This window comes from Oryx dammah, unplaced genomic scaffold, assembly GCF_014754425.2.
Source record: "Oryx dammah isolate SB20612 unplaced genomic scaffold, SCBI_Odam_1.1 HiC_scaffold_13, whole genome shotgun sequence".
Taxonomy (NCBI): domain Eukaryota; kingdom Metazoa; phylum Chordata; class Mammalia; order Artiodactyla; family Bovidae; genus Oryx; species Oryx dammah.
Window position 1 is genome coordinate 63061382 of NW_024070197.1, and position 25414 is coordinate 63086795.

General features: G+C 44.6%; 1 protein-coding gene, 1 non-coding gene and 1 pseudogene across 4 annotated transcripts in view; 2 read left to right on the forward strand and 1 right to left on the reverse strand.

The window, feature by feature from the left end:
• IL34 (interleukin 34) overlaps window positions 1–25414 on the forward strand; it is a 61249-nt gene that overhangs the window by 10919 nt on the left and 24916 nt on the right. For 2 of the 3 annotated variants that reach the window (XM_040253554.1, XM_040253551.1), the window contains exon 2: window positions 6049–6208. The exons of the other annotated variant lie outside the window; for it this stretch is intronic. The gene's annotated coding sequence lies outside the window, so the exon portion shown is untranslated. The remainder of the gene's footprint in view (window positions 1–6048; window positions 6209–25414) is intronic. 3 annotated transcript variants of the gene reach the window in all.
• Window positions 3285–3391, forward strand: LOC120873382. The gene has a single exon (XR_005723455.1). It is a non-coding gene; the product is annotated as a U6 spliceosomal RNA (small nuclear RNA).
• Window positions 6522–24162, reverse strand: LOC120873346 (annotated as a pseudogene).

Genomic DNA, 25414 nt, shown 5'->3' on the forward strand with positions numbered 1-25414 from the left:
GGCACGTGACATACAGCCGGGAACGTGAGGGAAAGCCAGGGCACGTGACATACAGCCGGGAACGTGAGGGAAAGCCAGGGCACGTGACATACTGCCAGGCACGTGACGGAAAGGCAGGGCACGTGACGTGGAGCCGGCCGGGCACGTGACGTAAACCCAGGGCACACGGGGGAAAGACAGAGCACCGACAGAAAGCTGGGCACCTGCCGTCAGGTCGGACACGTCCCACACCGCCGACGTTTTGTCGCTTACAGTTTTGGAAGCGGGAAGTCTACCACCAAGGCCACGCTCGCTCTGAAGGTTCCGGCTGGCTCCTAGCTAGGCTCGAGGCCGGCTTGGGTTTGAGGCGCGCTGAGGGAAAGGTGGGGGTGGTGGTGGAACCCGAGGGTGCCCACCACTGTGCCGTGGAGAGAGGGCCCCGCCTCCGGAAACAGACGTTTCTGGAAGCTCTTTAAGAACCACCCTTTCTTTGAGCAGTTTCTCCTCAGTTAGGCGGGTTTTGAAGCCCCGCCCGTCCCAGCCTCGCGGCCTCCGCGCCTTCTTCTCCCTTGGCCGCCTGCTCTGTGATCTGGCCTCCCCGCCCGCTGGGCTTGCAGCTTTTTGTCTCCGTGTGCCAGTCCGCGGCACGTGGGAGAGGCTTGGGTCAGGAACGCATGTAGAGCAGGATTTAACTCTGACCCCTCCAAGTTTCAGGGGGCGTGGGCAAGAGTAGGGGTCGTGGTGGAACCAGGGAGGGTCCTGAGTCAGACTGATGTGTGTGATGAGGGCGGGGTGGGGGCAGGTTGGCGACTGATTCCTCCTGGCCCCCGACCTCTCGGTTCCCAGTGGCTTGGGAACAGGAGACTGCCTCTGATTCTACCTTAGCTGCGATACTGATGCCTGTTACAAAGACAGACCAGGCCTCCCTTGCGGGTCTCTCTGCATGAATAAATTAACACGGTGATTGACTTCTCTTCATGGCAGCCACTGAGCTAGGAATTCAATGGGGCTTATGTTCCAGAGGGGTGGGAGAGTCAAAACTACTAACGCATAGTTGTTTAACTACAGCTATGATAGCTATTAGGAAACACAGGCCCCATTGCCCTTGGAAGGTGTAACAAAGCAAGTTTGATGATGAGCCAGAACAGAGCCTGTGCGCCAGGGCCTGTGTTCCTGCCAGTGGTCTTATTAGAGCAGGGCTTGAACCCAAACTCAACAAGTGTGAGGCCAAACCTTTGCGGGAAGTTGGGCCTTGTGTGACCAATACACTCCCCATAGCGGGGACCTCTGCAAATACCCCCATTTCCCTTCCACCACTCCTTCCTGACTCAGTTCAAACAGGAGTTTCTCAAACTCCATTTTTCAGATGGATGAAGTGAGGCCTATGGAAAGGAACTGATTTGCTCTCTAGGTCCCAAATTAGTAAGGAGAAGCCAAAGCCAGGCTCCCTGGCACCATGCTCAGCCTGCCCGAGTCCCCACAGTCCATCCTCTGTGATGAGCCAAAAAATGAAAAACAAAGCTGCTCTGTTCACCCAGATTTCTGTTTTCTCCATTGTTCTCCACTAGGGACATTCCTGAATTGGTAAAGAAGGGACTGGCTCAGCCTCTCCTGGCAGTTGATTGGCTATGCTGTGCCTAACCAGAATTGAGAAGTTAGGAGACAGAGATAGAAGAAGTTTGAGACTTTGAGGACCTCCCAACTAGAACAGAGACAGTGACCTCCCACCTGACTCAGGACCCTGTGATCAGGTCAAAGGAAGTGGGGCACTGCGGGGGTGGGGTGCGCGTGTTAGGGGGTGGGGAGGGAAGGCATACAGAGCAGCTGGAGCAAACTGGATCTTCTGTGGGTCCAGGGCAGCATGCGAAAGTGTCTGGGAGGGTGTGGGTGAGGGGAAGGGGAAATGGGAGGAGAGAGAATTAGGCTGGCAGGGGATGGGGGGAGGGCTTTATGCTCAGGGAACAGCAAGTGCAAAGGCATTGAGGCTAGTCAATCATGTGAGGGGAGGGGTGGACTCCAGGGATGAGAGCCTGACCCCTTGGTGATCCTGGCTCCATGGAGCAAAGAAAGGATCATGAGAGTCTTGTCCTGTGAGAGGAGACAGTTGTCTTTTCTCTGCCTTAGGCTGAGAAAAGCAGACAACCCTCCTCTTTCTCCGAAAATGCACATGTGCAATATTTTTTTAGTTTTTGCTTTTTTAAATTGTGGTAAAATATATATAACATAGGGCTTCCTTGCTGGCTCAGATGGTTAAGAATCTGCTTGCAAGGCAGGAGACCCAGGTTTGACCCCTGAGTCGGGAAAGATCCCCTAGAGAAGGGAGTGGCTTCCCACTCCAGTATTCTTATCTGGAGAAATCATGGACAGAGGGGCCTGGTGGGCTATACAATCCATGGGGTCATAAAGAGTCAGACATGACCGAGCGACTAGTACACACATACACACACCATAAAATGTACCATTTTTTAAAAGGTTTTTTTTTTTTTAATGTGGATCATTTTTGAAGTCTTTATTGAATTGGTCACAGTATTGCCTCTGTTGTTTATGTTCTGGTTTCTGGCCTGTAGGATTTTAGTATCCCCCTCTCCCAATCCCGAATTGGAAGTCAAAGTCTTAACTACTGGACTGTCAGGGCATCCCTAAAAACTATCATTTTAAACATTTTTAAGTGTGCAGCTCATTGATATTAAGCACATTTACAATGTTGCATAACCATTACCACTATTTACAGAACTTTTTCATTATCTCAAACAGAAACTCTGTACACATTAAACAACTCTTCCTTTCTCCCTCTCTCCATCCCCTGGTAACCTCTATTATACTTTCTAGCTCTAGATTTTGCCTGTTCTACATCCTTCAATATATATGAAATTTTTAAAGAATGAGTTTATTATGGTAAAATTAACATGCAATAAACTACACAAAAGTGCACAACTTGCTAAATTTTGATTATGCACTTGTTGTTTGGTCACTAAGTTGTGTGTCCCACTCTTTGCAAACCCATGGACTGAAGCATGCCAGGCGCCCCCTGTCCTTCACTGTCTCCTGGAGTTTGCTCAGATCCATGTTCATTGAGTCAATGATGGTATCTAACCATCTCATTCTCTGCCTCCCACTTCCTCTTTTGCCTTCAGTATTTCCCCGCATTAGGATCTTTTCCAATGAGTTGGTTTTTTGTATCAGGTGGCCAAAGTGTTGGAGCTTAAGATTCAGCATCAGTCCTTCCAATGAATATACAGGGTTGATTTCCTTTAGGACTAACTGGTTTGATCTCCTTGCAGTCCAAGGGACTCTCAAGAGTCTTCTTGCTCACTTCAGCAGCACATATACTAAAATTGGAACAGTGCAGAGAAGATTAACATGGCCCCTGTGCAAGGATGATATGCAAATTCATGAAGTGATCCATATGAAAAAAAAAAAAAAGTCTTCTTCTGCATCACAATTCAAAAGCATCAATTCTTTGGTGCTCAGCCTTCTTTATGGTCCAACTCTCAACATCTGTACATGACTGCTGGAAAAACCATAGCTTTGACTCTACAGACCTTTGTCAACAAAGTGATATCTATGCTTTTTAATACACTGTCTAGGTTTGTCAAACCTAGACATAGCTTTCCTTCCAAGCAGCAAGCGTCCTTTAATTTCATGGCTGCAGTCACTGTCCACAGTGATTTTGGAGTGCAAGAAAATCTGTCACTGTTTCCACTTTTTTCCATTCAATTTGCCCTGAATTGATGGGACTGGATGCCATGATCTTAGTTTTTTGAATGCTGAGTTTTCAGCCAGCTTTTTCACTCTCCTCTCTCACCCTCATCAAGAGGCTCTTTAGTTCCTCATCACTTTCTGCCATTAGAGTGGTATCATCTGCATATCTGAGGTTGTTGATGTTTTTCCTGGCAATCTTGATTCCAGCTTATGATTTGTCTAGCCTGGCATTTTGCATGATGTACTCTGCATATAAGTTAAATAAGCAGGGTGACAATATATGCCTTGACATACTCCTTTCCTAATTTTGAACAGTCAGTCATTCCATGTCTGGGTCTAACTGTTGCTTCTTGACCTGCATACAGGTTTCTCAGGAGACAGGCCGGGTGGTCTGGTATATTCTCATCTCAGAATTTTCCAGTTTTTTGTGATCCACACAGTCAAAGCTTTTAGCATAGTCAATGAAGCAGAAGTAGGTGTTTTTCTGGAATCCCCTTACTTTCTCTGTGATCCAACGAATGTTGGCAATTTGATCTCTGGTTCCTCTGCCTTTTCTAAACCCAGCTTGGAAATTCAAGTACATCTGGAAATTCTTTGTTCATGTACTGCTGAAGCCCTAGCTTGAAGGATTTTGAGCATAACCTTAGTAGCTTGTGAAATGAGCACAATTGTATGGTAAGTTTGACCATTTTTTGGCATTGCCCTTTGGGATTCGTATGAAAACTGACGTTTTCCAGTCCTGAGGCCACTGCTGAGTTTTCCAAATTTGCTGGCATGTTGAGTGCAGCACTTTAACAGCAGCATCTTTTAGGATTTGAAATAGCTCAGCTGGGATTCCATCACCTCCACTAGCTTTGTTCGTAGTGATGCTTCCTAAGCCCCACTTGACTTTACACTCTAGGATGTCTGGCTCTAAGTGAGTGACCACACCATCCTGGCTATCCAGGTCATTAAGACTACTTTTGTGGAGCTCTTCTGTGTATTCTTACCACCTCTTCTTAATCTCTTCTGCTTCTGTTAGGTCCTTACTGTTTCTGTCTTTTATCATGCCTATCCTTGCATGAAATTTTCCCCGATATCTCCAATTTTCTTAAAGAGGTCTCTAGTCCTTTGTGTTCTTCTGTTGTTTTCCTCTGTTTCTTTGCACTCTTCATTTAAGATGGCCTTCTTATCTCTCCTTGCTATTCTCTGGAATTCTGCATTCAGTTGGGTATATCTTTCCCTTTCTCCCTCACTTCTCTTCTTTCCTCAGCTGTTTGTAAAGCCTCCTCAGACGACCATTTTGCCTTCTTGCATTTCTTTTTCTTTGAGATGGTTTTGGTCACTGTCTCTGTACAATGTTACAAACCTCCATCCATAATTCTTCAGGCGCTCTGTCTACCAGATCTAATCCCTTGAATCTGTTTGTCACCTCCACTGTATAATCATAAGGGATTTGATTTAGGTCATACCTGAATGACCCAGTTCTTCCCTGGTGGCTCAGACGGTAGAGAATTCATCTGCAATTCAGGAGACCATGTTTGATCCCTGGGTCAGAAAGATTTCCTGGTGAAGGGAATGGCCACCCACTCTAGTATTCTTTTTTTTTTTTTTTTCCCACTCTAGTATTCTTGACTGGAGAATTACATGGACAAAGGAGCCTGGCAGGCTACAGTCCATGGGGTCACAAAGAGTCAGAGCAACTATTTCATTGAACAGCCTAATGGGTTTCCCTACTTCTTGATCATGCACACAGTAAGCCAAATAATGCCTATACCAGTCACTGCCTAAATTTCCTTGTGCCCTTTTAAATTCCTCTCTCCCGCAAAAACTACTGTCTGCTTTCCGTCCCTGTAGATTATTGGATTTTCTTGAGTTTTAAGTACATGGAATGACACAGTTCATCCTCTCTCTTCTGGGTGGTTTGCTTTCTTTCAGCATAATTGTCTTGAGATTCAGTCATTCATGCTGTTGGGTGCCTCAGTAGTTCACTCTTCTCATAGTTGAGTGGTATTCCATTGTATGATCTACCATAATTGTTCATCCGTTCACCTGCTGATGAACATTGAGATTGTTTCTAGCTTTTGGTGCTCGTAAATAGAAATTCAGTGGGTTTTTGTATGTAGATTGTGTCCTGCAGGCTTCCCTGGTGGCTCAGCTGGTAAAGAATCCTCCTGCAATGCCAGAGACCTGGCTTCAATCCCTGGGTTGGGAAGATCCCCTGGAGGAGGGAACAGCTACCCACTCCCGTATTCTGGCCTGGAGAATTCCATGGACTGAATATCCATGGGGTCACAAAGAGTCGGACACAACTGAGCGGGTTTCACGTCACTTCACTTGTGTCTTGCAACTTTGCTGAGCTCTTTTATTAGCTCATCTTGTTCTCAGTTTTAGGGACAGAGCATTCAGTCGTTCATCATATAAGTTTCTCACAGACGCCCTTTTGCAGCTTGAGAAAATTCCCTTCTCTTCATAGTTTGCTGAGAGATTTGCTGGGAGTGGAATGGTGGATTTTGTCAGAGGGACAGAATCTACTGCATCTGCTAAGGTAATCATTGGTTTTTCTTTGTTAGTTTGCTAATGGTGGTGGGGGCGGAATTCACAACGCTTGATTTTCAAATGTGAAACCAACCCTTCCTTCCTGGTACTGCCTGTGAGATTAGAGCAGGACGTGGAGTAGGACGTGCCTCTGGAGAAGAATCAGGGGCCTTGTCCCTCAAGGAGACCAGGTTCCGTGCTCAGTCATCATGGGGAGAGGGAGGGAGGGGGCAAAGGGCAAGGGTGGGGAGAACCCGAACGTCAGACATAGCTGCCAGCACCTGCCACCGCAGAGGAGCCGCCCCAGGAGAGCCAGGGCCCAGTCAGGGGCGCAGCGCCTTCCGCAGCTCCCCACGGGGTGTGCGGGGTGTGCGGGGTGTGCGTGCGCGCTCGCGGCTTGGGCGGTCCCGCTCGCAGCCTCTTTGCTGGATCTCCCGCCCCGCACTTGCCTCTCTCCGGGAACTCTTGGCCTCTGTAAAACGAAGCCGGTGACGGCTGGGCAGCCAGAGCGCAGGGACCAGACCCAGAAGGCCAGTCTGCATTCCCGAGTGTCGTGGAAACGACCTAGCAGGCCGCGAGCTCCTTGGCAGTTCCCTTCTCCGTGAAATGAAGGTAATGGTGCTTCCTCCCAGGGCTGCTCTCTTCAGTGAGTCCATGGTGACAGACCACTTAAATAAGTCGGATAAAAGTGGCCAATGGACGATGTTCCAAGCTAATGCCCCTCACTCACCAGCTGTGTCCTGCTGCCAGTGGCCGACTCTCTCAGTCTTAATCTCCTCACTTAGAAAATGGAGATACAATTCAGTGCCATCAGGCAAACGGATGAGCAAACACCTGGCACAGTTCCTGGCATGTGGGAAAAGCTGGGTAATGTGCTGGCGTCTCAGGTGCCCAGAGCCAGGGTGGCTGCGATGGAGCCTGCCCTGGAGCTGGAGGAGCACAGAGGCAGCCAGGGGCAGGAGGGTACCCTGGCCTGGTTTAAGTGTGCAGTGCTGTGCACTTGAGTGGTGCTGTGCACTTGAGTGATGCTGTGTCATGGAGTGGCATTCTCAGCACCCCTGCCAGACTGGCATGATCCTAGTGCCCCACCCAAGTACCAGCAGGAAGGGGAAGGCTCAGAGCTAGAATTGGAATCCAGGTTCCCTTGGTCGTTTGGGAGGTCTGTGCCCGTCTAAAAGGGAAAGGATCTCCCCAGGGCTGGTGCTAACTCTGGTCCCACGTTGAGGGAACTGGGAGAGGAGAAAGGAATTGAGTAGCCAAGGAAACTCTCGGTGGATTCTCTCCTTCCCCGTCTTGGCCTTGGGCTGGGTTTTTCCTCCAGCTTCTTAGGCTGAGTGTTTAGCTGACCTAGTTCTCCTTCTCTATTGGCATTTCAGCATCTGACCCAAATGCCCTACTCACACAGATGTTGTTCATCAGATGTCACCGTTTTCTGGGTGCATTAGGCTCTGGGGACACAGTGATGGGGTCAGAACAACACTCATTCTTATGATTACAAGATAACACCCATGTGAACACAGTTAAAACGATTGCAGAGACCAGTGCCCTGCAGAAGTGCCACAGAGAGTGCGACAGGGAATGACCTGGGCTGGTCAGAGAAGTGTACAGTGCTGTGCACTTGAGGTACCTGTGATGTTTCAGTTGACATAAAGGAGTCAGCTGGGCAAAATGCTGGGGTGGGGCATTCTAGGCAGAGGGAATAGACAAAGTCCTTAAGGAGGGGTCAGTCTGATGAGTAACGGGCAGTCAGAGCCGGACAGTGGGTGGAGCTAGGGGAGGGGTCACCTTGCAGTGGGGGAGGGGGAGGGGGAGGGAGCTGCGAGCACTTACTCTAAGTACAGACTCCAGGATTCTTCTGAAAATGAAAAAAATCCTTGTATTCTTTTCTTACCTTCTGTCTTTTGTAATGTAGAGGGCTTCTTGTTTGGAAAAAATATTTGAGAGTCTCTCCGAACTGGAAGTATTGGCGCCCATCAGGTTGCCTTTAGCCACTGTTATCTCTACTCCTGAACTGCCAGGGACAGTAGACCTCATGATGTTCTCTAAGCCACCTTGCCAGAGTTACTTGATGGGGTCATACCTGCTGGCAAAGGTATGAAAGCCCAGCCTTCTTGCCCTAGGCTGGGAGGACTCTGATGTTATTTAAAAATGCTCTAGACCTCCAGGACATGCCCTTCCCTATCCTCTCCCCGTGCTCCTTCACCTGAAGGTTTCTCTGGAAAGTTTGCCCTCCAAAACTCATGTAAAACTGAACCCCTGTCTCAGGTTCTCCTTCTGGGGAAACCAAACTTAAGCCACCAGGGACCATGTGTTTTTTGGACTAGAAATTGAGATTCACATCAGGTGGCCAAAGTATTGGAGCTTCAGATTCAGCATCATTCTTTCCAATGAATATTTAGAACTGATTTCCTTTAGGATGGACTAGTTGGATCTCCTTGCAATCCGAGGGACTCTCAAGAGTCTTCAGCACCACAGTTCAAAAGCATCAATTCTTCGGTGCTCAGCTTTCTTTAATAGTCCAACTCTCACATCCATACATGACTCCTGGAAAAACCATAGCTTTGACCAGATGGGCTTTTGTTAGCAAAATAATGTCTCTGGTTTTTAATATGCTGTCTAGGTTAGTCATAGCTTTTATCCTTAGCCCAGTTCTGTTGGGTTTGAGGTCATAAGTGAAAGTGAAAGTGTCCGACTCTTTGCAACCCCATGGACTGTAGCCTCCTAGGCGCCTCCGTCCATGGGATTTTCCAGGCAAGAATACTGGAGTGGGTGCCATTTCCTTCTCCAGGAGATCTTCCCAACCCAGGGATTGAACCTGGGTCTCCCACATTGCAGGCAGACGCTTCACTAGGGAAGTCCATTTGAGGTCATATGCGTGTGTGTGTGTGTTAGTCACTCAGTCGTGTCTGACTCTTTGCGACCCTATGGACTGTAGCCCACCAGGCTTCTCTGTCCGTGGAGTTCTCCAGGCAAGAACAGTGGAGTGGATTGCCATTCCCTTCTCCATCTGAGGTCATAAGGGAGCCATATATCAGGAAATTCCTCAGCTTTCCCAAGGATCAGCTTCCCCACCCCATTTCTGCTTTGCCTTACCCTCTTCTCCTCACAGTCAGACCACACATGTTGAGAAGCACTCTGTGGCTTCCTCAGGTTTCAATCGCAAGGCCTCTCAAAGGCTTGAGTTGATGGAGGGGAAGGTGACTCAGCTAAAGAAATAATTTGGCCAAAAGTGCATTTTGGAAAAGAACAGACTGGTGATTTGAGCTAAGCTCCCTGGCAAGTGATTGGTTTCTCAGAAGCATAGAGGGCTGTGTATGATGTAGTACATTTCCATACCATTTTCTAAAGGGCTGGTGTCAATTGCTGGCTGAGGCAGGCTTGTGATATAGGTCTGGGGATGGCAGCCCCCATGGCAGAGTTTCACTTTTCTGCCCAAGTGGTCTTGGGTAAGTCATTTACTTTTTCCCATACAGTTTCCTTGTCTAAACAAATAGAGCTGGATAGTCCACGGTCTTGGTCCTCAAAGTGTAGTCTGCAGACCAGGAGCATTTACAACACCTGGGAGCTTGTTAGAGAGGCAGAGTCCTGGGAATTCCCTGCCAGTCCAGCGGTTAGGACTCTGCGCTTTCACTAGCAAGGGCCTGGATTCAGCCCCTGGGTGGGAAAGTAAGACCCTGTAAGCTTCATGGCATGCCCCGCTACCCCAGCAAAAAAAAAAAAAAGAAAAGAAATGCTGAGTCCTGGGAATTTCCTGGTCGCTCAGTGGTTAAGACTCCGCGCTTTCACTAGTCTGGGAGAATTTCTGGTTGGGAAAACACGATCCTGCAAGCCACACGGTATGGCCAGAAAAGAAAAAAAAAGAAATGCTGAGTCCTGGGTCTCACCCTAGATCTTAGAAATCTGTATTTTAAGAAGATTCCCAGGTCATTTGTTTACACATCTCAGTTTGAAGAGCCCTGCTCTGAAACAGACCACTCAAATGTGGTCCTTAAACTACCGTATTGGCATCACCCAAGCTTGCTAGAAATGCTAGTTCCTGGGCCCCAGACCTACTCAATGACATCTCAGGGTGGGGCCCAGGAGCCTGTGTTTTAACAGCCTCTCCAGGTGATGGTTAGGCACACTGACCTTTGATAAGTACCCTTCCTCAGGTCACATTGATTCTAGCAGAGGTTTGGCTGTAGTATGTGTATGTGCTAAGTTGCTTCAGTCCTGTGACTCTCTGTGACCCCATGGACTGCAGTCACCAGACTCCTCTGTCCATGGGATTCTCCAGGCGAGAACCCTGGAGTGGGCCACCATGCCCCTCTCCATAGCTGTTGTACATGCAGGGCTTGTTTGGTGCCACTTTGTGGTTCTGGAAACACTCACATACCCGTACTCCACAGCATTTCTGGGGAGATTTAGCTTTGCTTTGGCAAAGAGAAAACTGAAGTTTAAGGGAGGTTAAGTGAGTTGCCCAAGATCTTTCTATCTCACGATGTTATTCAATAGCATTATTGACACAAGATGTTTCTGGCAATGTGAGTTAGCTATTACACGGTAATAAAACTCCGCGTGAATATTAAACATTACCTGTTGATAAATGACAGAGGCTGTGTTCTTAGTGGAGTATAGTTGTTTACAATGTTGTGTTAGTTTCTGCTGTACAACAAAGTGAATCAGCTATATATAATATATATATCCCCTCCTTCTTGAGCCTCCCTACCACAGCCCCCACCCCTGCCACCAGATAGATGCTCTTGGAACATGAGCTGGAAAAGATGTTGTGGGTCTTGATCAAGTTTTTGGAGCTCGTGAACTGCAGCTCTTTTTTTCTTGTTTCCTGTTTTGAATAGTAATACATTCTCGTGGTTTAAACATCGTATAATAAAGGACTGCTGCTGCTGCAGCTAAGTGGCTTCAGTCATGTCCGACTCTGTGCGACCCCATAGACGGCAGCCTACCAGGCTCCCTAGTCCCTGGGATTCTCCAGGCAAGAACACTGGAGTGGGTGGCCATTCCCTTCTCCAATGAGTGAAAGTGAAAAGTGAAAGTGAAGTCACTCCTCCGTCCCTGGGATTTTCTAGGCAGGAGTACTGTAGTGGCTTGCCATTGCCTTTTCCATAATAAACGACTATAGTCAAAGTTTTTCTGTCACTCTTGTTCCATAGCCACCCAGTACCCTCCTCCCCTAGAGAACTGTTTTTAGTTTATTGGATTTAACCTAATTAATGCTGATCCTTTACAAAGCTTTGGAATCTCCTGATAGAAGGCTACCCTCATGACCCCCCCAAATCTCTGGACTTGCAGTATATGCATTTTCCCAGTTCACTTTATCATCCTGACAAAAAGTCCATGAAATCGATTAACGAGCATCTTCTCTTAAGGATACACCATCTTGAAGAGGTTCTGAGCTGCTGCTCTCGGATGCTTTTATGTGTATTATTCTAATATAGCATTTCTTTATGCAAGTACAAACATACATCGATATGTATAAGTGTGTTATATATGGCATATATTAGCTGTGAAATAGCATCCGTATCTATGTCTGTATAATGCTCTGTCACCTCTGCCAACACAATTTACAAAATAGAATACACGGTACTGTTCTGAGCCGTGCTGTTTCACTGAATATATTATGCAGTTCTGTTGTGTGATAGCAGTTTCCATTCTGCTATCACAGACACTGCTGTATATGTGGCATTTTGCCAGTGCTTATTCTATATGCAGGATAAATTCCCAGAAACGAGGTTGCTAGGTGTCTGTATTTGTAGTTCCAAGAGATACTGCCAACTTGCCCTCCTTAAGTTGGTGCCAGTTTGCACCTCGACCAGCTTTGGATGAGAAGCTACTGTTTTCTCACATCTTCGCCAGCTTATTAAGTTGTCAGATCGCTGGAGTTTTACCAATCTGATAGGTGAAAAGCAGTGACTCATTTGAGTCTTCATTAACCTAGAATATGTTTACAGGCCATTTCTATTTCTTTTCCTGTGACTGTTAATACTCTTTGCTTGTTTTAAAAATTGGATCGTTGCCTTTTTGTTTCTAGGAACTGATTATCTATTAGGGAAGGATGGCCTTTTGCGTTTGATAAAAGTTATGTCCAGTTTACTGTCCCTCTTTTATTGATGGCTTGTTGGTTCTGTTTACACATACTTTCATTTTTTGCAGTCAGATTTATCAGTCATTTCTTTTGTGGCTTCTCGGTGTTGAATCATAGGTGCAAAGGTCTTCCCCGCTTCAAGATAGCATGTTCTTCTATGATTTTACATTCAAATTTTGATCCATATGGAATTTATTTTGATGTATGCTATGAGGTACAAATCAACTTTTTTTTTTTCAGATGGCTATCTCTTTTCTGCTGAATGGAGAGCTATTTTAATCATAAACTGTTTATCATAAGCTTATTTTCTCATATATATGTAAGTCTATTTCAGAACTTGCTACTCTTTTCCATTGGTTTCTTTGGCTATTCATGTTCACTCATGTTCACACTGTTTTGCTTGCCATGGTTTATAATATTTAAAAATGTCTTTTAGTATATTGAAGGGCTGCTGCCCTTATTTTTAGATCTCTTTCAGGCTGTTCTTATTCATTTTTCTATCTGAACGTTAAAATCTGTCATATAATTACATTCCCATGTGTTGGTGTTTTTACTGGATTTGCTTTAATAAAAACTGAAGTATAACACACATCCAGAAAAGGGGACCGATTGTAAGTATTAGCCTTGATGAATTATCACGTAGTAAAGCGAACCATGCTAGAGTGGTACCAGCATGGAGAAGCCCCGCTCTGGCCTCCAAGCAGTTACTGCCTCACCCTCTTACAGAAGGTAGTTATCATTCTCATTTCTTATGTCATGCATTTGGTTTTGATGGTTTTTTTTTTAAATTTATATAAATGGATTCTTTTGTATTTGGCTTCTTTTGCTCAATTTGTGAGTTTTTAAAATCTGTTCTCCTGCTGATGGACATTTAAGTTGTTTCCCAGTTTTTGGCTATCATGAATAATGTTACATACTGCTTTTGGTGTCTATGCATGTATGTGTGTGTATATATATACAATTCTGTTGGGTATTTGCTTATGAGAACTTGTGCATGGGATATGCACGTGTTCAACTTCAGAAAATACTGCCAAAAAGTTTTCCAAATAGATATGTAACCATTTACCCTCCTTCCAGTAGTGTCTGAGAATTCCAGTTATTTTGAGTTCCTGCAACACTTGATTTTGTTGGTCGTTTGGATTTTACTTACTCTGGTGGTAATTTAGTGTGGATTTAATTTTCTGAAGTAGCAATGAGGTTGTATGTGTGCTCAGTTGCTCAGTCATGTTAAGCACTTTAAAATATGAGTTTGTTGGCCATTTAAATTTTTTGTTTCATAAAATATATTAGGATTGTTTTAAATGTATACATTAACTTTAGAGAATGGACATATTGATGATGTTGAATGTTCTTATCCAGGTACATGGTGTAGCTTTCCATTTGTTTAAATCTCCTGTGCACTTTAGTATTGTTTACAGTTTTTTTATTATGTATCTTGCACATTTTTTGATAGGTTTATTCCTAGATACATATTTTTTTGTGGAGTCTTTTCTAACTGGCTGTTGTTTGTAGTAGTTTCTTAATTGATTCTTGTAGCCATTTTAGGCTTATAATTATTTCATCTATAAATATAAATAATTTTATCTCCTCCCATCCAGTTCTTTTTTAGTTTTTTATTGAGATATAATTGACATATAACATTGTAGTCATTTTAGGATACAAACATAATGATCTGATATATGTATATCTATGAAGTGATTACCACAATAAGTTAGTTAACATCACCACAAGTAGCTATAATTCTTTCTATAACAAGAACTTTTAAAGATTTATTCTTTTAGCAACTTTCAAATAAACAGTACAGTATTGTTAATTATAGTCACCATGCCGTCCACTGCATCCCTTCATCCAATCATTTTGTCTCTCATTTCTTTAGCGTATCTAGTTGCAGTGGCTAGGACCTCCTGCACAGTGATAGTGCACGCAGATGTATTATTTCTCTCTTTAGTTGGAATGTGTCTGTTGTTTTCTAGTCAAGTAGAATGCTGGCTTATAACTGAGATTTATATATTTTGTCATATTAAGGAATTATCCACTGAATCCTGCTTAAGGATTTTTAATCAGGATAATGTGTTTTTGTTAAATGCTTATTCAATATTTATGGATTTCCTGGGGTCTATCGTTATGTTAAGTTTCTGAGAGCTCCTTGGTGGGTTAGTAGTTAGGATTCTGGACTTTGACAGCCATGGCCCAGATTCAGCCCCTGGTCAGGATCGCCCTGGGCCACAGCAGTGAAAGTGTCGAGTCCTAACCACTGGACTTCCAGGGAATTCCCTCCTTTTGGTCTTTTAATGTGCGTGCCACCCTACTGGAGAGTCTTCTTTGAGTCAACTGCTGTGGACTCCTCTGGAGAGGGTCTCTGGACATGTACAGAGTCAGGACATGTGGGACATGTGGGCTGAAGTGTCCTTTCCTAAGGGCCTCCCTGGTGGCTCAGACAGTGAAGAGCCCGCCTGCAAAGTAAGGAACCCTTTGTTTGATTCTCTTTTAGGAAGCCCAGCTCCAAATTCCTTCCTGGCATAGTGGACAATAGAAATGGGGTTTGGGGAATCCCCTCGTGGTCCAGTGGTTAGGTCTCCATGCTTTGACTGCCATGTGCAGGGGTGTGGTCCTGGTCAGGGAACTAGGGTTGTGCAAGCTGCATAATGCCACCAAAAGAAAAATGTGGGGAAAAAAAGCAACTGTGGTTTTTCATCAAGTTGGGAAAAAATGCCTGATTCTGATCTAAGTCTTTTTTGGTTTAGCTCTATAGTTGTTTGGTTAGCTTTCATCTCAAAATAAAACAAAACATTCCAAAACCCCAAAAACAAAATTAAACAACCTTAATCCTGTTCCACTCAGTTCTGTTTATATAGTGCTTTAGAGGATGTCCCAATGGACCTTGGGACTCAGTGCTCTAATGGTTCTCAAGAAGGGGAAAAAAGTTGAAGGAGCTCTGGATCTATAACAAACCTTTGGGTTCTCAGTCACTGGGGAATGCAGTGCCCAATCCAAAGAAGAGACATCTACTTGGCAGTGCGGCCCGGTGGCTAAGATTTCCAGGCCAGTTTGTCTGGGCCGAGATCCTTCCTCTGTGTACTACTGTGTGACCTCAGACAAGTTACATCACCCCTCTGGTCCTCAGTTTCTGTAAACAAAAAGTAAAGATAATAGTGATTCTATCTCTAGCCTTGTGTGGAATCAGTGAGTTCATGCCTGGCAAATTCTGCAGCCATAAATATGGGAGAGCCGGAATGGTTATATTTTTCAGTGATCTACCTAACCTTTGCTGACCCCAGTCCTCATGCAGATATCTACAGGTGAAAAGTTCTCAGGGTCAGGGTCTTCTAAGATGAAGCAAAATAATGAAATAAAAAGTCCCATTTTCTAAGTGTCTGGGCTACAGAAAGCAAAGGAATCAAAGATTCTTAAAGGTTGGCATTCCAGATAACAAATCTGTGAGTTACTGAAAAGTTGGGTTAAGGTGCTTGGCCCCTAACCAGGCTTTTCTGCAGCCTTTAATTCTGAGGCTTGGCACTCCCTGAGAAGTGGGTTGGTTCATTTTTGAATGGGACATCTGCACGGTGGCTCTCCTGGGTAGTACTGCCTATAGTACCCGAATATTTGTGTTTGAGAGAGTGAAAGAGGCATTTTGCTGTGGGCAGAGGAAACAGATGCAAATAGTGGTTGATTGTGAAAGGGAGAGCCATTGGGAGGGAGGGACCCCTTGGGCAGTGCCTGGCTTCTCTCAGTGTGGATTCTGAGTAACAGGGTTTCGCTCTCCTTCAGGTATTCTGTCTAATATGGTGAAACTGAAGCCAGGTTGGAACCCTCATCACCAACTTCCTGTTTCCAATGTTATTTGCAATTTTTAAAGCTGTAGTAAAATTATTTAAAAGGCACAGACTTTAAACATTGTTTGATGGTCTGTTAGTTTCCTAGGGGCTACTGTAACAAAGTACCACAAATTTGGTGGCTTTAAGAGAAAAGAAGTGTGTTCTTTCATGGGTCTGGAAGCTGGAAACCCAGAATCAAGGTGTCTATGAGGCTGTGATTTCCTTGACCTTTCACTGCCTCTTCCTGGCTCCTGTTGGTTGCTCACAGCCACCATGCCTTGTGGACCTATTTTTCTGATCTCTGTCTCAGTCACCACGTTGTATTCGCCTTGTGTGTCTCTGTTTTCTCTTCTTATAAGGACATCAGTCCTTGGACGAGGGCCTTCTGTAACCTGGTATGGACTCACTTTAATTTAACTAATTACAGCTGCAAAGACCCTATTTCCAAATAAGGTCAGATTCTAAGATTCTGGTGGGCATGAATTTTGGGGGACACTATTCCTCCCAGTGCAGATGGCCTTTGACAGTTGTGTATACCCAGGTGACCACCACCCCAGTCAAGAACCAGGATATTTCCATCACTATGGATTTGCTCATGCCCCTTTCCGTCCTGACTCTGTAACTGTAGACTATTCTTGAATTCAAATAAATGGAATTATGCAGCGAGTGCTCTTTGGTGTCTGTCGTCTTTCACTGGCAGTGTGTTTGAGAGCCATCCATGTTGTCGCATGGATCAGTATTTTGTTCCTTTTTCTTGCTGAGCAGTCTTCCACTGTGTGATTATACCAGATTTGTATAACCATTCTTCTGTTGATGAACATTTGAATTGTTTTCAACTTTTGGGACTGCATATAATTCATGATACAAATATAGTAGCCATGCATATTCTTTTTGTTGTTGTTTTTTGAGCACATGGCTCTTGATTTTTCTAGGTTGATACTAGGAGTAGAATCATATAGCTCCTTTTATTAGAATTGCCAAGCAGTCTTCCAGAATGATTGCAGGCCCACAAGGGTAGTGTGTCAGAGCTCCAGCTGCCCCATATTCTGATGATCTTGGTTACTTTCTTGGCAGCATTTTCTTGGGTGCATAGAGAGAGTAAACCTCTGCACAAGTTTCTACCCATGAGCTGTGGAGCTCAAGGCCCTCCAGCTAATGATCTGCTTCACTCCTTTTGGTTTCTTTTTCGTCGTGTTGTTCCAAGGAAGCTTTTGGGCACAAAGGTCTGCTGGAGTCCCTTTGTCAACAGTCACTTTTTCTGAGAATAGCAGAAGTATGAGCCCTCCACACTTTGTTCTTTCACTCTTGAGTCTCTTTGCTCATTGGAGGTCAGAGGTTGAAGGTCAGAGGTTGGAGTCCTTCAGAAGGACATCAGCAGCTTTCAGGAGCTGTTCAGAATGTTCAGGGGTCCCATGTGACTAGTTCCACACTGGATTTCTTTCTTTCTTTCACAATCAAGTGTTTTCCTCACAGATCTCTATTGATGGTGCTAAAGCAATATCAATAAAGGGAATAATTCAAGAATAAAAGAAAAAGCTTCAGTTTTCCAAGACATGTCTTTGCTGCCTTTTATAATAGTGAATAATAATTATTATAGTAAATACTGAGCTCCTGGATACCATCCCATGTTCTAAGTTTTCTGTTGGTAAATACTCCCATAACCCTTTGAGGTCAGAGTTTTGTCTCAAGGCCATTCTACAGATGAGGAGTCTGAGGGAAGACAAGAACGCTCACGTTGCCCAAGGTAAGGTGGAGCCAGAATTTGCACACAAGGTTCTAGCTTCAGAGTCAGCGTCTTACTTGCACATTTTTTTCCTTAGGGCCATTCACATTTTGGAAGCCTAGACACATTTATTTAAAAGGGAAACATTATATCACTACACAAATGGGAGATCCATATCACTTGCCATAGTAGATGATAACTATAAAAACAATACTCTAACAGCATTATTCTAACTTATTCCTGTTATTCCTCACCCACAACACCATTTTTTTTTAATGGTTTGTGCTTTTGAGTCAAATATAAGAAAATTTTGCCCAGTTCAAAGTCACAAATATTTTCTCCTAGAATTTATTTAGTTTTAGGTTTTACAATCTCATCTATGATCCATTTCAAGTTATTGTATGCATAGTGTGAGGTAAGGGCTATGCTTAATTTTTTTTAGGGTTATGCTTAATTTAAAAAAAAAAAAAAAGATTTCCGGGACTTCCTTGGTGGTCCAGTGACTAAGACTCTGTGTTCCCAATGCTGGGACCCTGAGTTCGATCCCTGGGCAGGAAACTAGATCCCATATGCCACAACCAAGAGTTTGTATGCTGCAGTGAAGACCTGACACAGCCAAATAAGTAAATATATATATATATATATTTAAAATAAGACTTTCCGGTAGTTTCTACAGCATTGCTTGAAAAAACTCCCTTTTCCTGTCTTCTCTGAGTCTGGCTTTTCTCAGGGAATGGGAAGATTAATTCTCGCAGTTGCTACAAGGAGAAAAAGGTATAATCATTTTGCCTACACAGGATGTAAACTCATTGGCACATGGTCAGGACCCAGTAAACAGCAGTCAGTTCTCAGATTATGCTAAGTGCTTTCCTGTTGTTTGGCATTCAGATGGTTTCCAGTTTTCTTTCTTGAAGTGTAAACAGCAATGCAGTGGATATTCCAAGTGTACTGCTTTTTTTTTTTTTCTTTAAAATTACTTTAGAGTACATTTACAAATCTTAATCCATTCTACAGTTAATGTCAGAAGCATATACCCTACCAGAAGCCAGAAGCCATGCATTGCTTTTGAATTAGCTCTGCTTCTAACCCGCGGGAGCTCCTTGGGAGGGTTAAGAACTGAAATCATCGCCTTCTCTGGCACCTCACCGCACCCCCCCACCAGTTGGTGTTTTTTCATCTTCCCTTTAGCTGAACACACTCTTCAGTGATACTGTGTTCTACTCATTTATTTACCTGCTTGCCTTCGCCACTGGCCTGCATCCGTCTTACTGGAATCACAGCTTGCCAGTCCCCAGCACGGTGCCAGCAAGTGCTAGGCTCTTGATGAATGCTGACTGTAAGAGCGGCCTGCAGTGCAGTGTGACCCGGCGGCTGGGTCTGCGGACTGCTCTCCGTTTTCTGATAGCGGTGTTCTTTTTTTAGCACTGGTGCTTTGGTTCCGAGGCTTTACGTCATTTAGATAGCTTTCTCTAAGTGTGGGTTGTGTGCCATCAGTTAATGTTGGATGGTGTAACAGGGTACTTTGCATTAAAAAACACTGAATTTCAGAGTGAGGACATTTCTTTTCAGTTCTTTTTCAACTCTTTTTCTCTAGGACAGGATTTCTCAGTCTCAGAACTATGACGTATGGGGGCTGAAAAATTGTTGTAGGGTGGCTGCCTTGTGCACGATAGAATGTTTACAGCAGCCTGGCCTCCACCCATTACTAGGTGCCAATAGTGCCCCCACTCCCACTTGTGACAACCAGAGTTATCTCTGCTGCTGCTGCTGCTGCTGCTGAGTTGCTTCAGTCGTGTCCGACTCTGCGACCCCATGGACTTCAGCCCACCAGGCTCCCCCGTCCCTGGGATTCTCCAGGCAAGAACACTGGAGTGGGTTGCCATTTCCTTCTCCAATGCATGAAAGTGAAAAGTGAAAGTGAAGTCGCTCAGTTGTGCCCGACTCTTAGCGACCCCATGGACTGCAGCCTACCAGGCTCCTCTGTCCATGGATTTTCCAGGCAAGACTACTGGAGTGGGGTGCCACTGCCTTCTCCAAGAGTTATCTCTAGACATTGCTAAATGTCACTTCCAGGTTGAGAATGACTGCTCTGGGAAAAGGACTCATTCTGGTGCTATTGTATTTCAAACACCTCTACAACCCTTGCTAGGGAACTCCCTGGAGGTCTAGTGGACTGGACCAGTGGACTTAGGACTCTGCTTTCACTGCTTAGAACCCAGGTTCAATACCTGGGGTTAGGAAACTGAGATCTCACAAGCCTCACGGCCAAAAACAAACAAACAGAAATCCTTGCTAAAATTCCCTTTCCAAAACAGCACTTCCCTAGCTCAGCAGGCAATGCTTTCTCACTTGAACTTATGTTATTTTACTTTCCTTGATGTTAGCTTCTCATTTTGGTGAGTGAGAACTGTTTTTCTCTCAATGTTAAGTGTTGTGGAGTTTTCTTTACAAATCAATTTAAGTAAAAAGTTAATGAATATAGAGAAACGTATCTCAAATATGTAGATATGACCCAAATAGTGCTGTGCTAGATACGTGCTTCTAAGGAAACGCTGAGTCACGCATCTTCCTGTTTCAGGACTTCTGTAGACAGGCAAGTTTTCATGTTTTGCTTCACCTAAGACAATACTCCAGCTTGGGAGATGCCCTAGGGATCTGGTGTCGTGCCAAGCTTCCCAGATGTGCTGACCCGGATCATGTACATGCAGCACCTATCAGAAGTGTACCGCCTGCTCCAAGCATTTGGTCTGTGGACCCAGGAGGAGTCTCTGTTGATAAAATCACTCAGGTGCTTTGGATCACAAGGGCAAAGGCTGTGCATGTCTGGTTGCCAGCCAGTCCTTTTCTGGGAAGCCGGTATTTGAAAACAAATCACACAAGGCTGGAGACTTTCTGATTTAATAGAGGTCAGATGTGGGAAGAAAGCACAATATGTCATATTGTGACATATCCTATTTCATATCAGACATCTTGGCAGAGCTGCCATCTGCTACTGACTCTGTTTGCCTCAGGGGAAAAGGCGTGATCAGATGGAAATGTGAGTGAGAATATCACACTTAGCAACCCTCGATAAATTAATGAGTCTAGACATTAAGCATCGGTAGCTACCAACATCAGAGAAGAGTGGACCTGGCATCACCTGTAGTTGTGACAAAGGATTTAAACTTTGTCTGATCCAGTCTGCAATGTGCAAAAAAGCACAGGACAGAGGGACATGTTGAATTGCACCACGAATGCACAACCAGCAAAGCTAGACTGGGGGCACTCTTGGACATGTATCCTAGGTTCTTTTTTTTTTTTTTAAATTTTTAAAAAATTTATTTGCCTGAGCCGGGTCTTCGTTGTTGCATGTGGGATCGAATTTCCTGACTAGGAATTGAACCCAGGTCCCCTGCAGTAGCAGCTTGGTGTCTTACCCAGTGGACCACCAGGGAAGTTTCTATCCTGGCTTCTTTAACAGATGAATTGTAAATGGAAGAATGGAATGGAGGAGAAATCCTGTGGGTTAAAAGAGGATTAAAAGATATATGAATTTTAAAAATGGGCAAAGCTAAAACCTTTACTGTCTAGGGAAGCACACTTGGTTGATAAAACCAGAAGGAAGCCCGACAACTGTTTCTGTCATAGTCAGGGTGGTGGTTACTGTTTGGTAGTTGAGATGGGACTCATGGAGGGCCTTCTGCAGTGGCCTACTAGGTTCTATTCCTTGATTTCATGGTAGATATAAGATTTGATTATCTTATAATAATTCATTAAACTATACATTTTTTCTGTTACTTTTATATTTTATTTTAAAATAGTTTTTAAAAAGCAAGATGCGAGAGGGGACATATGAATACCTATGGCTGCTTCATGTTGAGCTATGGCAGAAACCAACACAATATTGAAAGGCAATTATCCTTCAGTCAAAAATAAATAAATTTTAAAAAATGCAGGGTGCAAAGGAATATGGGTAAAATGCCACCTTTGTAGGCAAAGAGAGGAAATATGAAAAATATGCTTGTTTTTTAAAAATGTAACCAATATAAGGAAAAACCAAAAACTAATGAAATTGTTTTATCAGGGAGGGAAAAATAAGGGGGGAGAAAGAACTTTCTGAATATGACTTTTATCATTTAGTTTTTACTTTGAAATGATGACATCACCGACCTGATGGACATGAGTTTGAGTAAGCTCTGGGAGTTGGTGATAGAAAGGGAAGCCTGGCCTGCTTCAGTCCATGGGGTTACAAAGAATTGGACACGACTGAGTGACTGAACTGACTGACTGAACCTGACTTTAATGGATTGAAAAACAAAAATTTAAAAATTAATGAACTCAAGGTGATAACTGAAAAATCATCATTAATTACCTTTGGAAGATGTTAGGCAACAACTCATTCTGAAAGCTGGTAAGTAAAGACAAAGAATCATGCTTTTTTTAAAGTGTTATAAATATTTATTTGTCAAAATATTTTTTTAAAAAAGTGGAGTAAGACAAGGCTGAATTTCAGCTAATGTTATGCCACAATCACAGGTCACATAAAAAGAACAACAGCAACAACCAAAACCCCAATTGTCCTAGCAGTTTCAGAGGATTAGCTTCAATGTTAGAGTCCAGAGCTAACAGAAGAGTAAAAGGTTGCTCGCCTCTACATGCCATTTTAAAGGGAAAGGAGACGTTGCAAGTAGACAGGGAGAAAGGCTCAGCAGCTAAAGAAAGCAAGATACGAGGGATTCTGCTGTAGGGGAGAAGGGGGTGGCAGCAGAACCCTTACCCAGGGCTGCTCAAATGCTGAGAATATAAGGGGCAGAGTGAAAGGCTGCAGAGGCTGGTATCAGGAGGAAAGGAAAAAGCCAACTTAGAAGAATTAAAAAGAAAGAGACGTCCCTGGGGGTCCAGTGGTTAAGAATCCGCCTGCCAGTGCAGGGGACCCAGGTTCTTTCTGGTCTGGGAAGATTCCACCTGCCGCCACAGAGCGGCTGAGCCCCTGACCTGAGCTCCTGAGCCTGTGCCCTGGAGCCCACAGGCCACTACTGTTGAAGTCTGCACTCCAGAGCCCGTGCTCCACAACAAGAGAAGCCGCCACAATGAGAAGCCCGCACATCACAACGAAGAGGAGCCCCTGCTCGCCACAGCTAGAGAAAACCCACACGGCAATGAAGACCCAGGGCAGCCGAAATAAATAAACAACAACAACAAAAGCTTCTTTAAAAAAGAAAACAGGGTTGGTCACAAACTCCTCTGTTTACTGAGACGTGAAGCCGTGGAAACATGTCAGCAAGGGGAACCACGTGGAGCAAGTTCTCCTGTGTGACCACAGCGTGAGGATCTGCAGTCTGCAGTAATCCCACCTCCAGTCTTTCAAAGGCTGCGTACCCAGCTCAGTCCGCGTACTGCTCCGGTTGGTACTGGGCCACGTCACAGAGAATTGCATGCTGAAGCCTGAGACAGCTCACTCTCTAGCCCGTAACCGTAGCCCTCTCCACCTGTGGGGCGCACAGCCCTGCTGCGGGAGGCAGGGGGCTCCTGTCCCCTCCATCACAGGAGGAAGTGGTGGCAGTGGCGGCAGCAGTGCCTGAGTTTGGCAACAGGTGTTTGTCTGTCGGGATCAACGGAAGCGGAGCTGAGGCGGCGAGTCACAGCTGTGTTCTGGACTTGAGGCAGATGGGACATGGTCTGCTCTGCGTAGTCGTGTGCAGACGCTGCTGCTGCCACTACTGCCTCGTGAAAGTAAACTCAGGAGCGCTTATAGTAGTCAAGTGCTCTGTAGGATAGCATCATTGTAAGAAATGGATTCCCTGTAGCCCATGGCTTAAGGTGTGTGCACCGCTCCATACTGTTCATTATAATTGCTTGGTAAGTCCGCCACACGACCCGTATGATCTATTGGGCACTCTTTTGACCAGTGCCCCCCTTTCTCACACTGACAGCGGCCATTCCAGTCTCCCATCCCAGGTGGACTCCAGTCCAGAGCAGCTTGTGGACAACTGCACATGCGTTCTTTTGCCTGGAAACTATCAAGGCCCCTGTCAGCCTCCACGGCACCCTCTGCCCACTCTGTGTGTACAAAGGCACAATCTTTCACAGTGTCATCGTATTTGATGACTGGACCATGCTCCTCAAACTTGGTTGAAGCTTCGCTCTCATCCTTGCTGGCTCTCACCTTGAGGCTCACCCGCCCGCAGCCAGCAGTGGCGCTGGTGCTGTGCGGCGCCCTCAGCCACTGCCTTCTCTGCGTGCACAAAGCCGCAGGTCTTAGCGCTGTCACATTCCAGCACCTTCCAACACTGCTCGACGAGTGAGCGGGCCTCCTGCCCTGTGGCCTCCCAGGGCAGGTTTCCAGTGAACAGTTTCATCATCCTGACAAGAGCCTCTTGGTGGCAATAGCGGTGGCTCCCACATCAGAGAGAAGTCTGCATAATGACGATCGCCACTCATGCCTTGGTGCCACTGGGTCAAGAGTCAAGACCAAATCTTAAGAAAATAGGTGAGGAAGGAATGTTCTGCTTTATAAAAGAATCACAGTAATATATGTAGAAGAGAAGATAGAAAGTGACCACCTAAGAAAACAGTGGATCAAGGCTGTCATCCTGAGTATGTGATGACAGGTAAAATGTTGGTGGAAAACTTTATAATGGATGAATCGTGGAGAAAGAACATAACATTCGCTCTTTAAAGTGGGACAAACAGAACTTCTGTGTCTCCTGATATAATGCAACACCTCCTATGAAAATTATGCCTGAGCCCAGTGAAGCGTCCTGATCTAAATATTATAATCACAGAGATAAATATGTTAAATGACATTACAGGGGTGCAATTATCCAAATCCAGAATGTGGGATGCCTACAGGACAAGTGACTCAGTTTCTTCAATAAAAATAGAAAGGGAAAAATAAATTATTATAGATTAAAATGTCTTAAAAGTGTTCACAATGTACCATAAAGCTACAGAAATCAAGACAGAGTGGTTTTTGGCATAAAGATAGAAATATAGGGTATTCTCTGGCTCCTCAAGGGTTAGGACTTGATTCTTTCACTGCCGGAGTCAGGTTCAGTCCTAGGTCAGAGAACTAAGATACCACAAGCTGTGTGGCATGACCAAAAAAAAAGATATACATAATAGATCAATGGAATAGAATTGAGAGCCCAGAAATAAATCCATATCTACCCATGTATTTATGGTCAACTGAAATATAGTAAGGGTGCTAAGACTGTTCAGTGGGGAAAGAATCATCTTTTAAAAACCAGTGCCAGAACTACTGGATAGCAATATGCAAAAGAGTGAAGTTGCGCTCTTGCCTAACACCATGTACAAAAATCAGCTCCAAATGGATCAAAGACCTAAATGCAAGAGCTAAAACTATAAAAGTCTTAGAATAAAGCATGTATATCTTTGTGCCCTTGGACTAGATAGACACTTGTTTCTTAGATATGACACCAAAGTCACAAGCAACCAAAAAAAAAAAAGGTAAATTGGGCTTCCTCAAATTTAAAAAGTTTTGTGCCTCAGGGGACATTATCAGGAAAGTGAGATTAACAAGTGTTTGTGAGGATACAGAGAAATCAAAACCCTCATACACTGCTGGTGGGAATAAAATAGTACAGCTGTTTT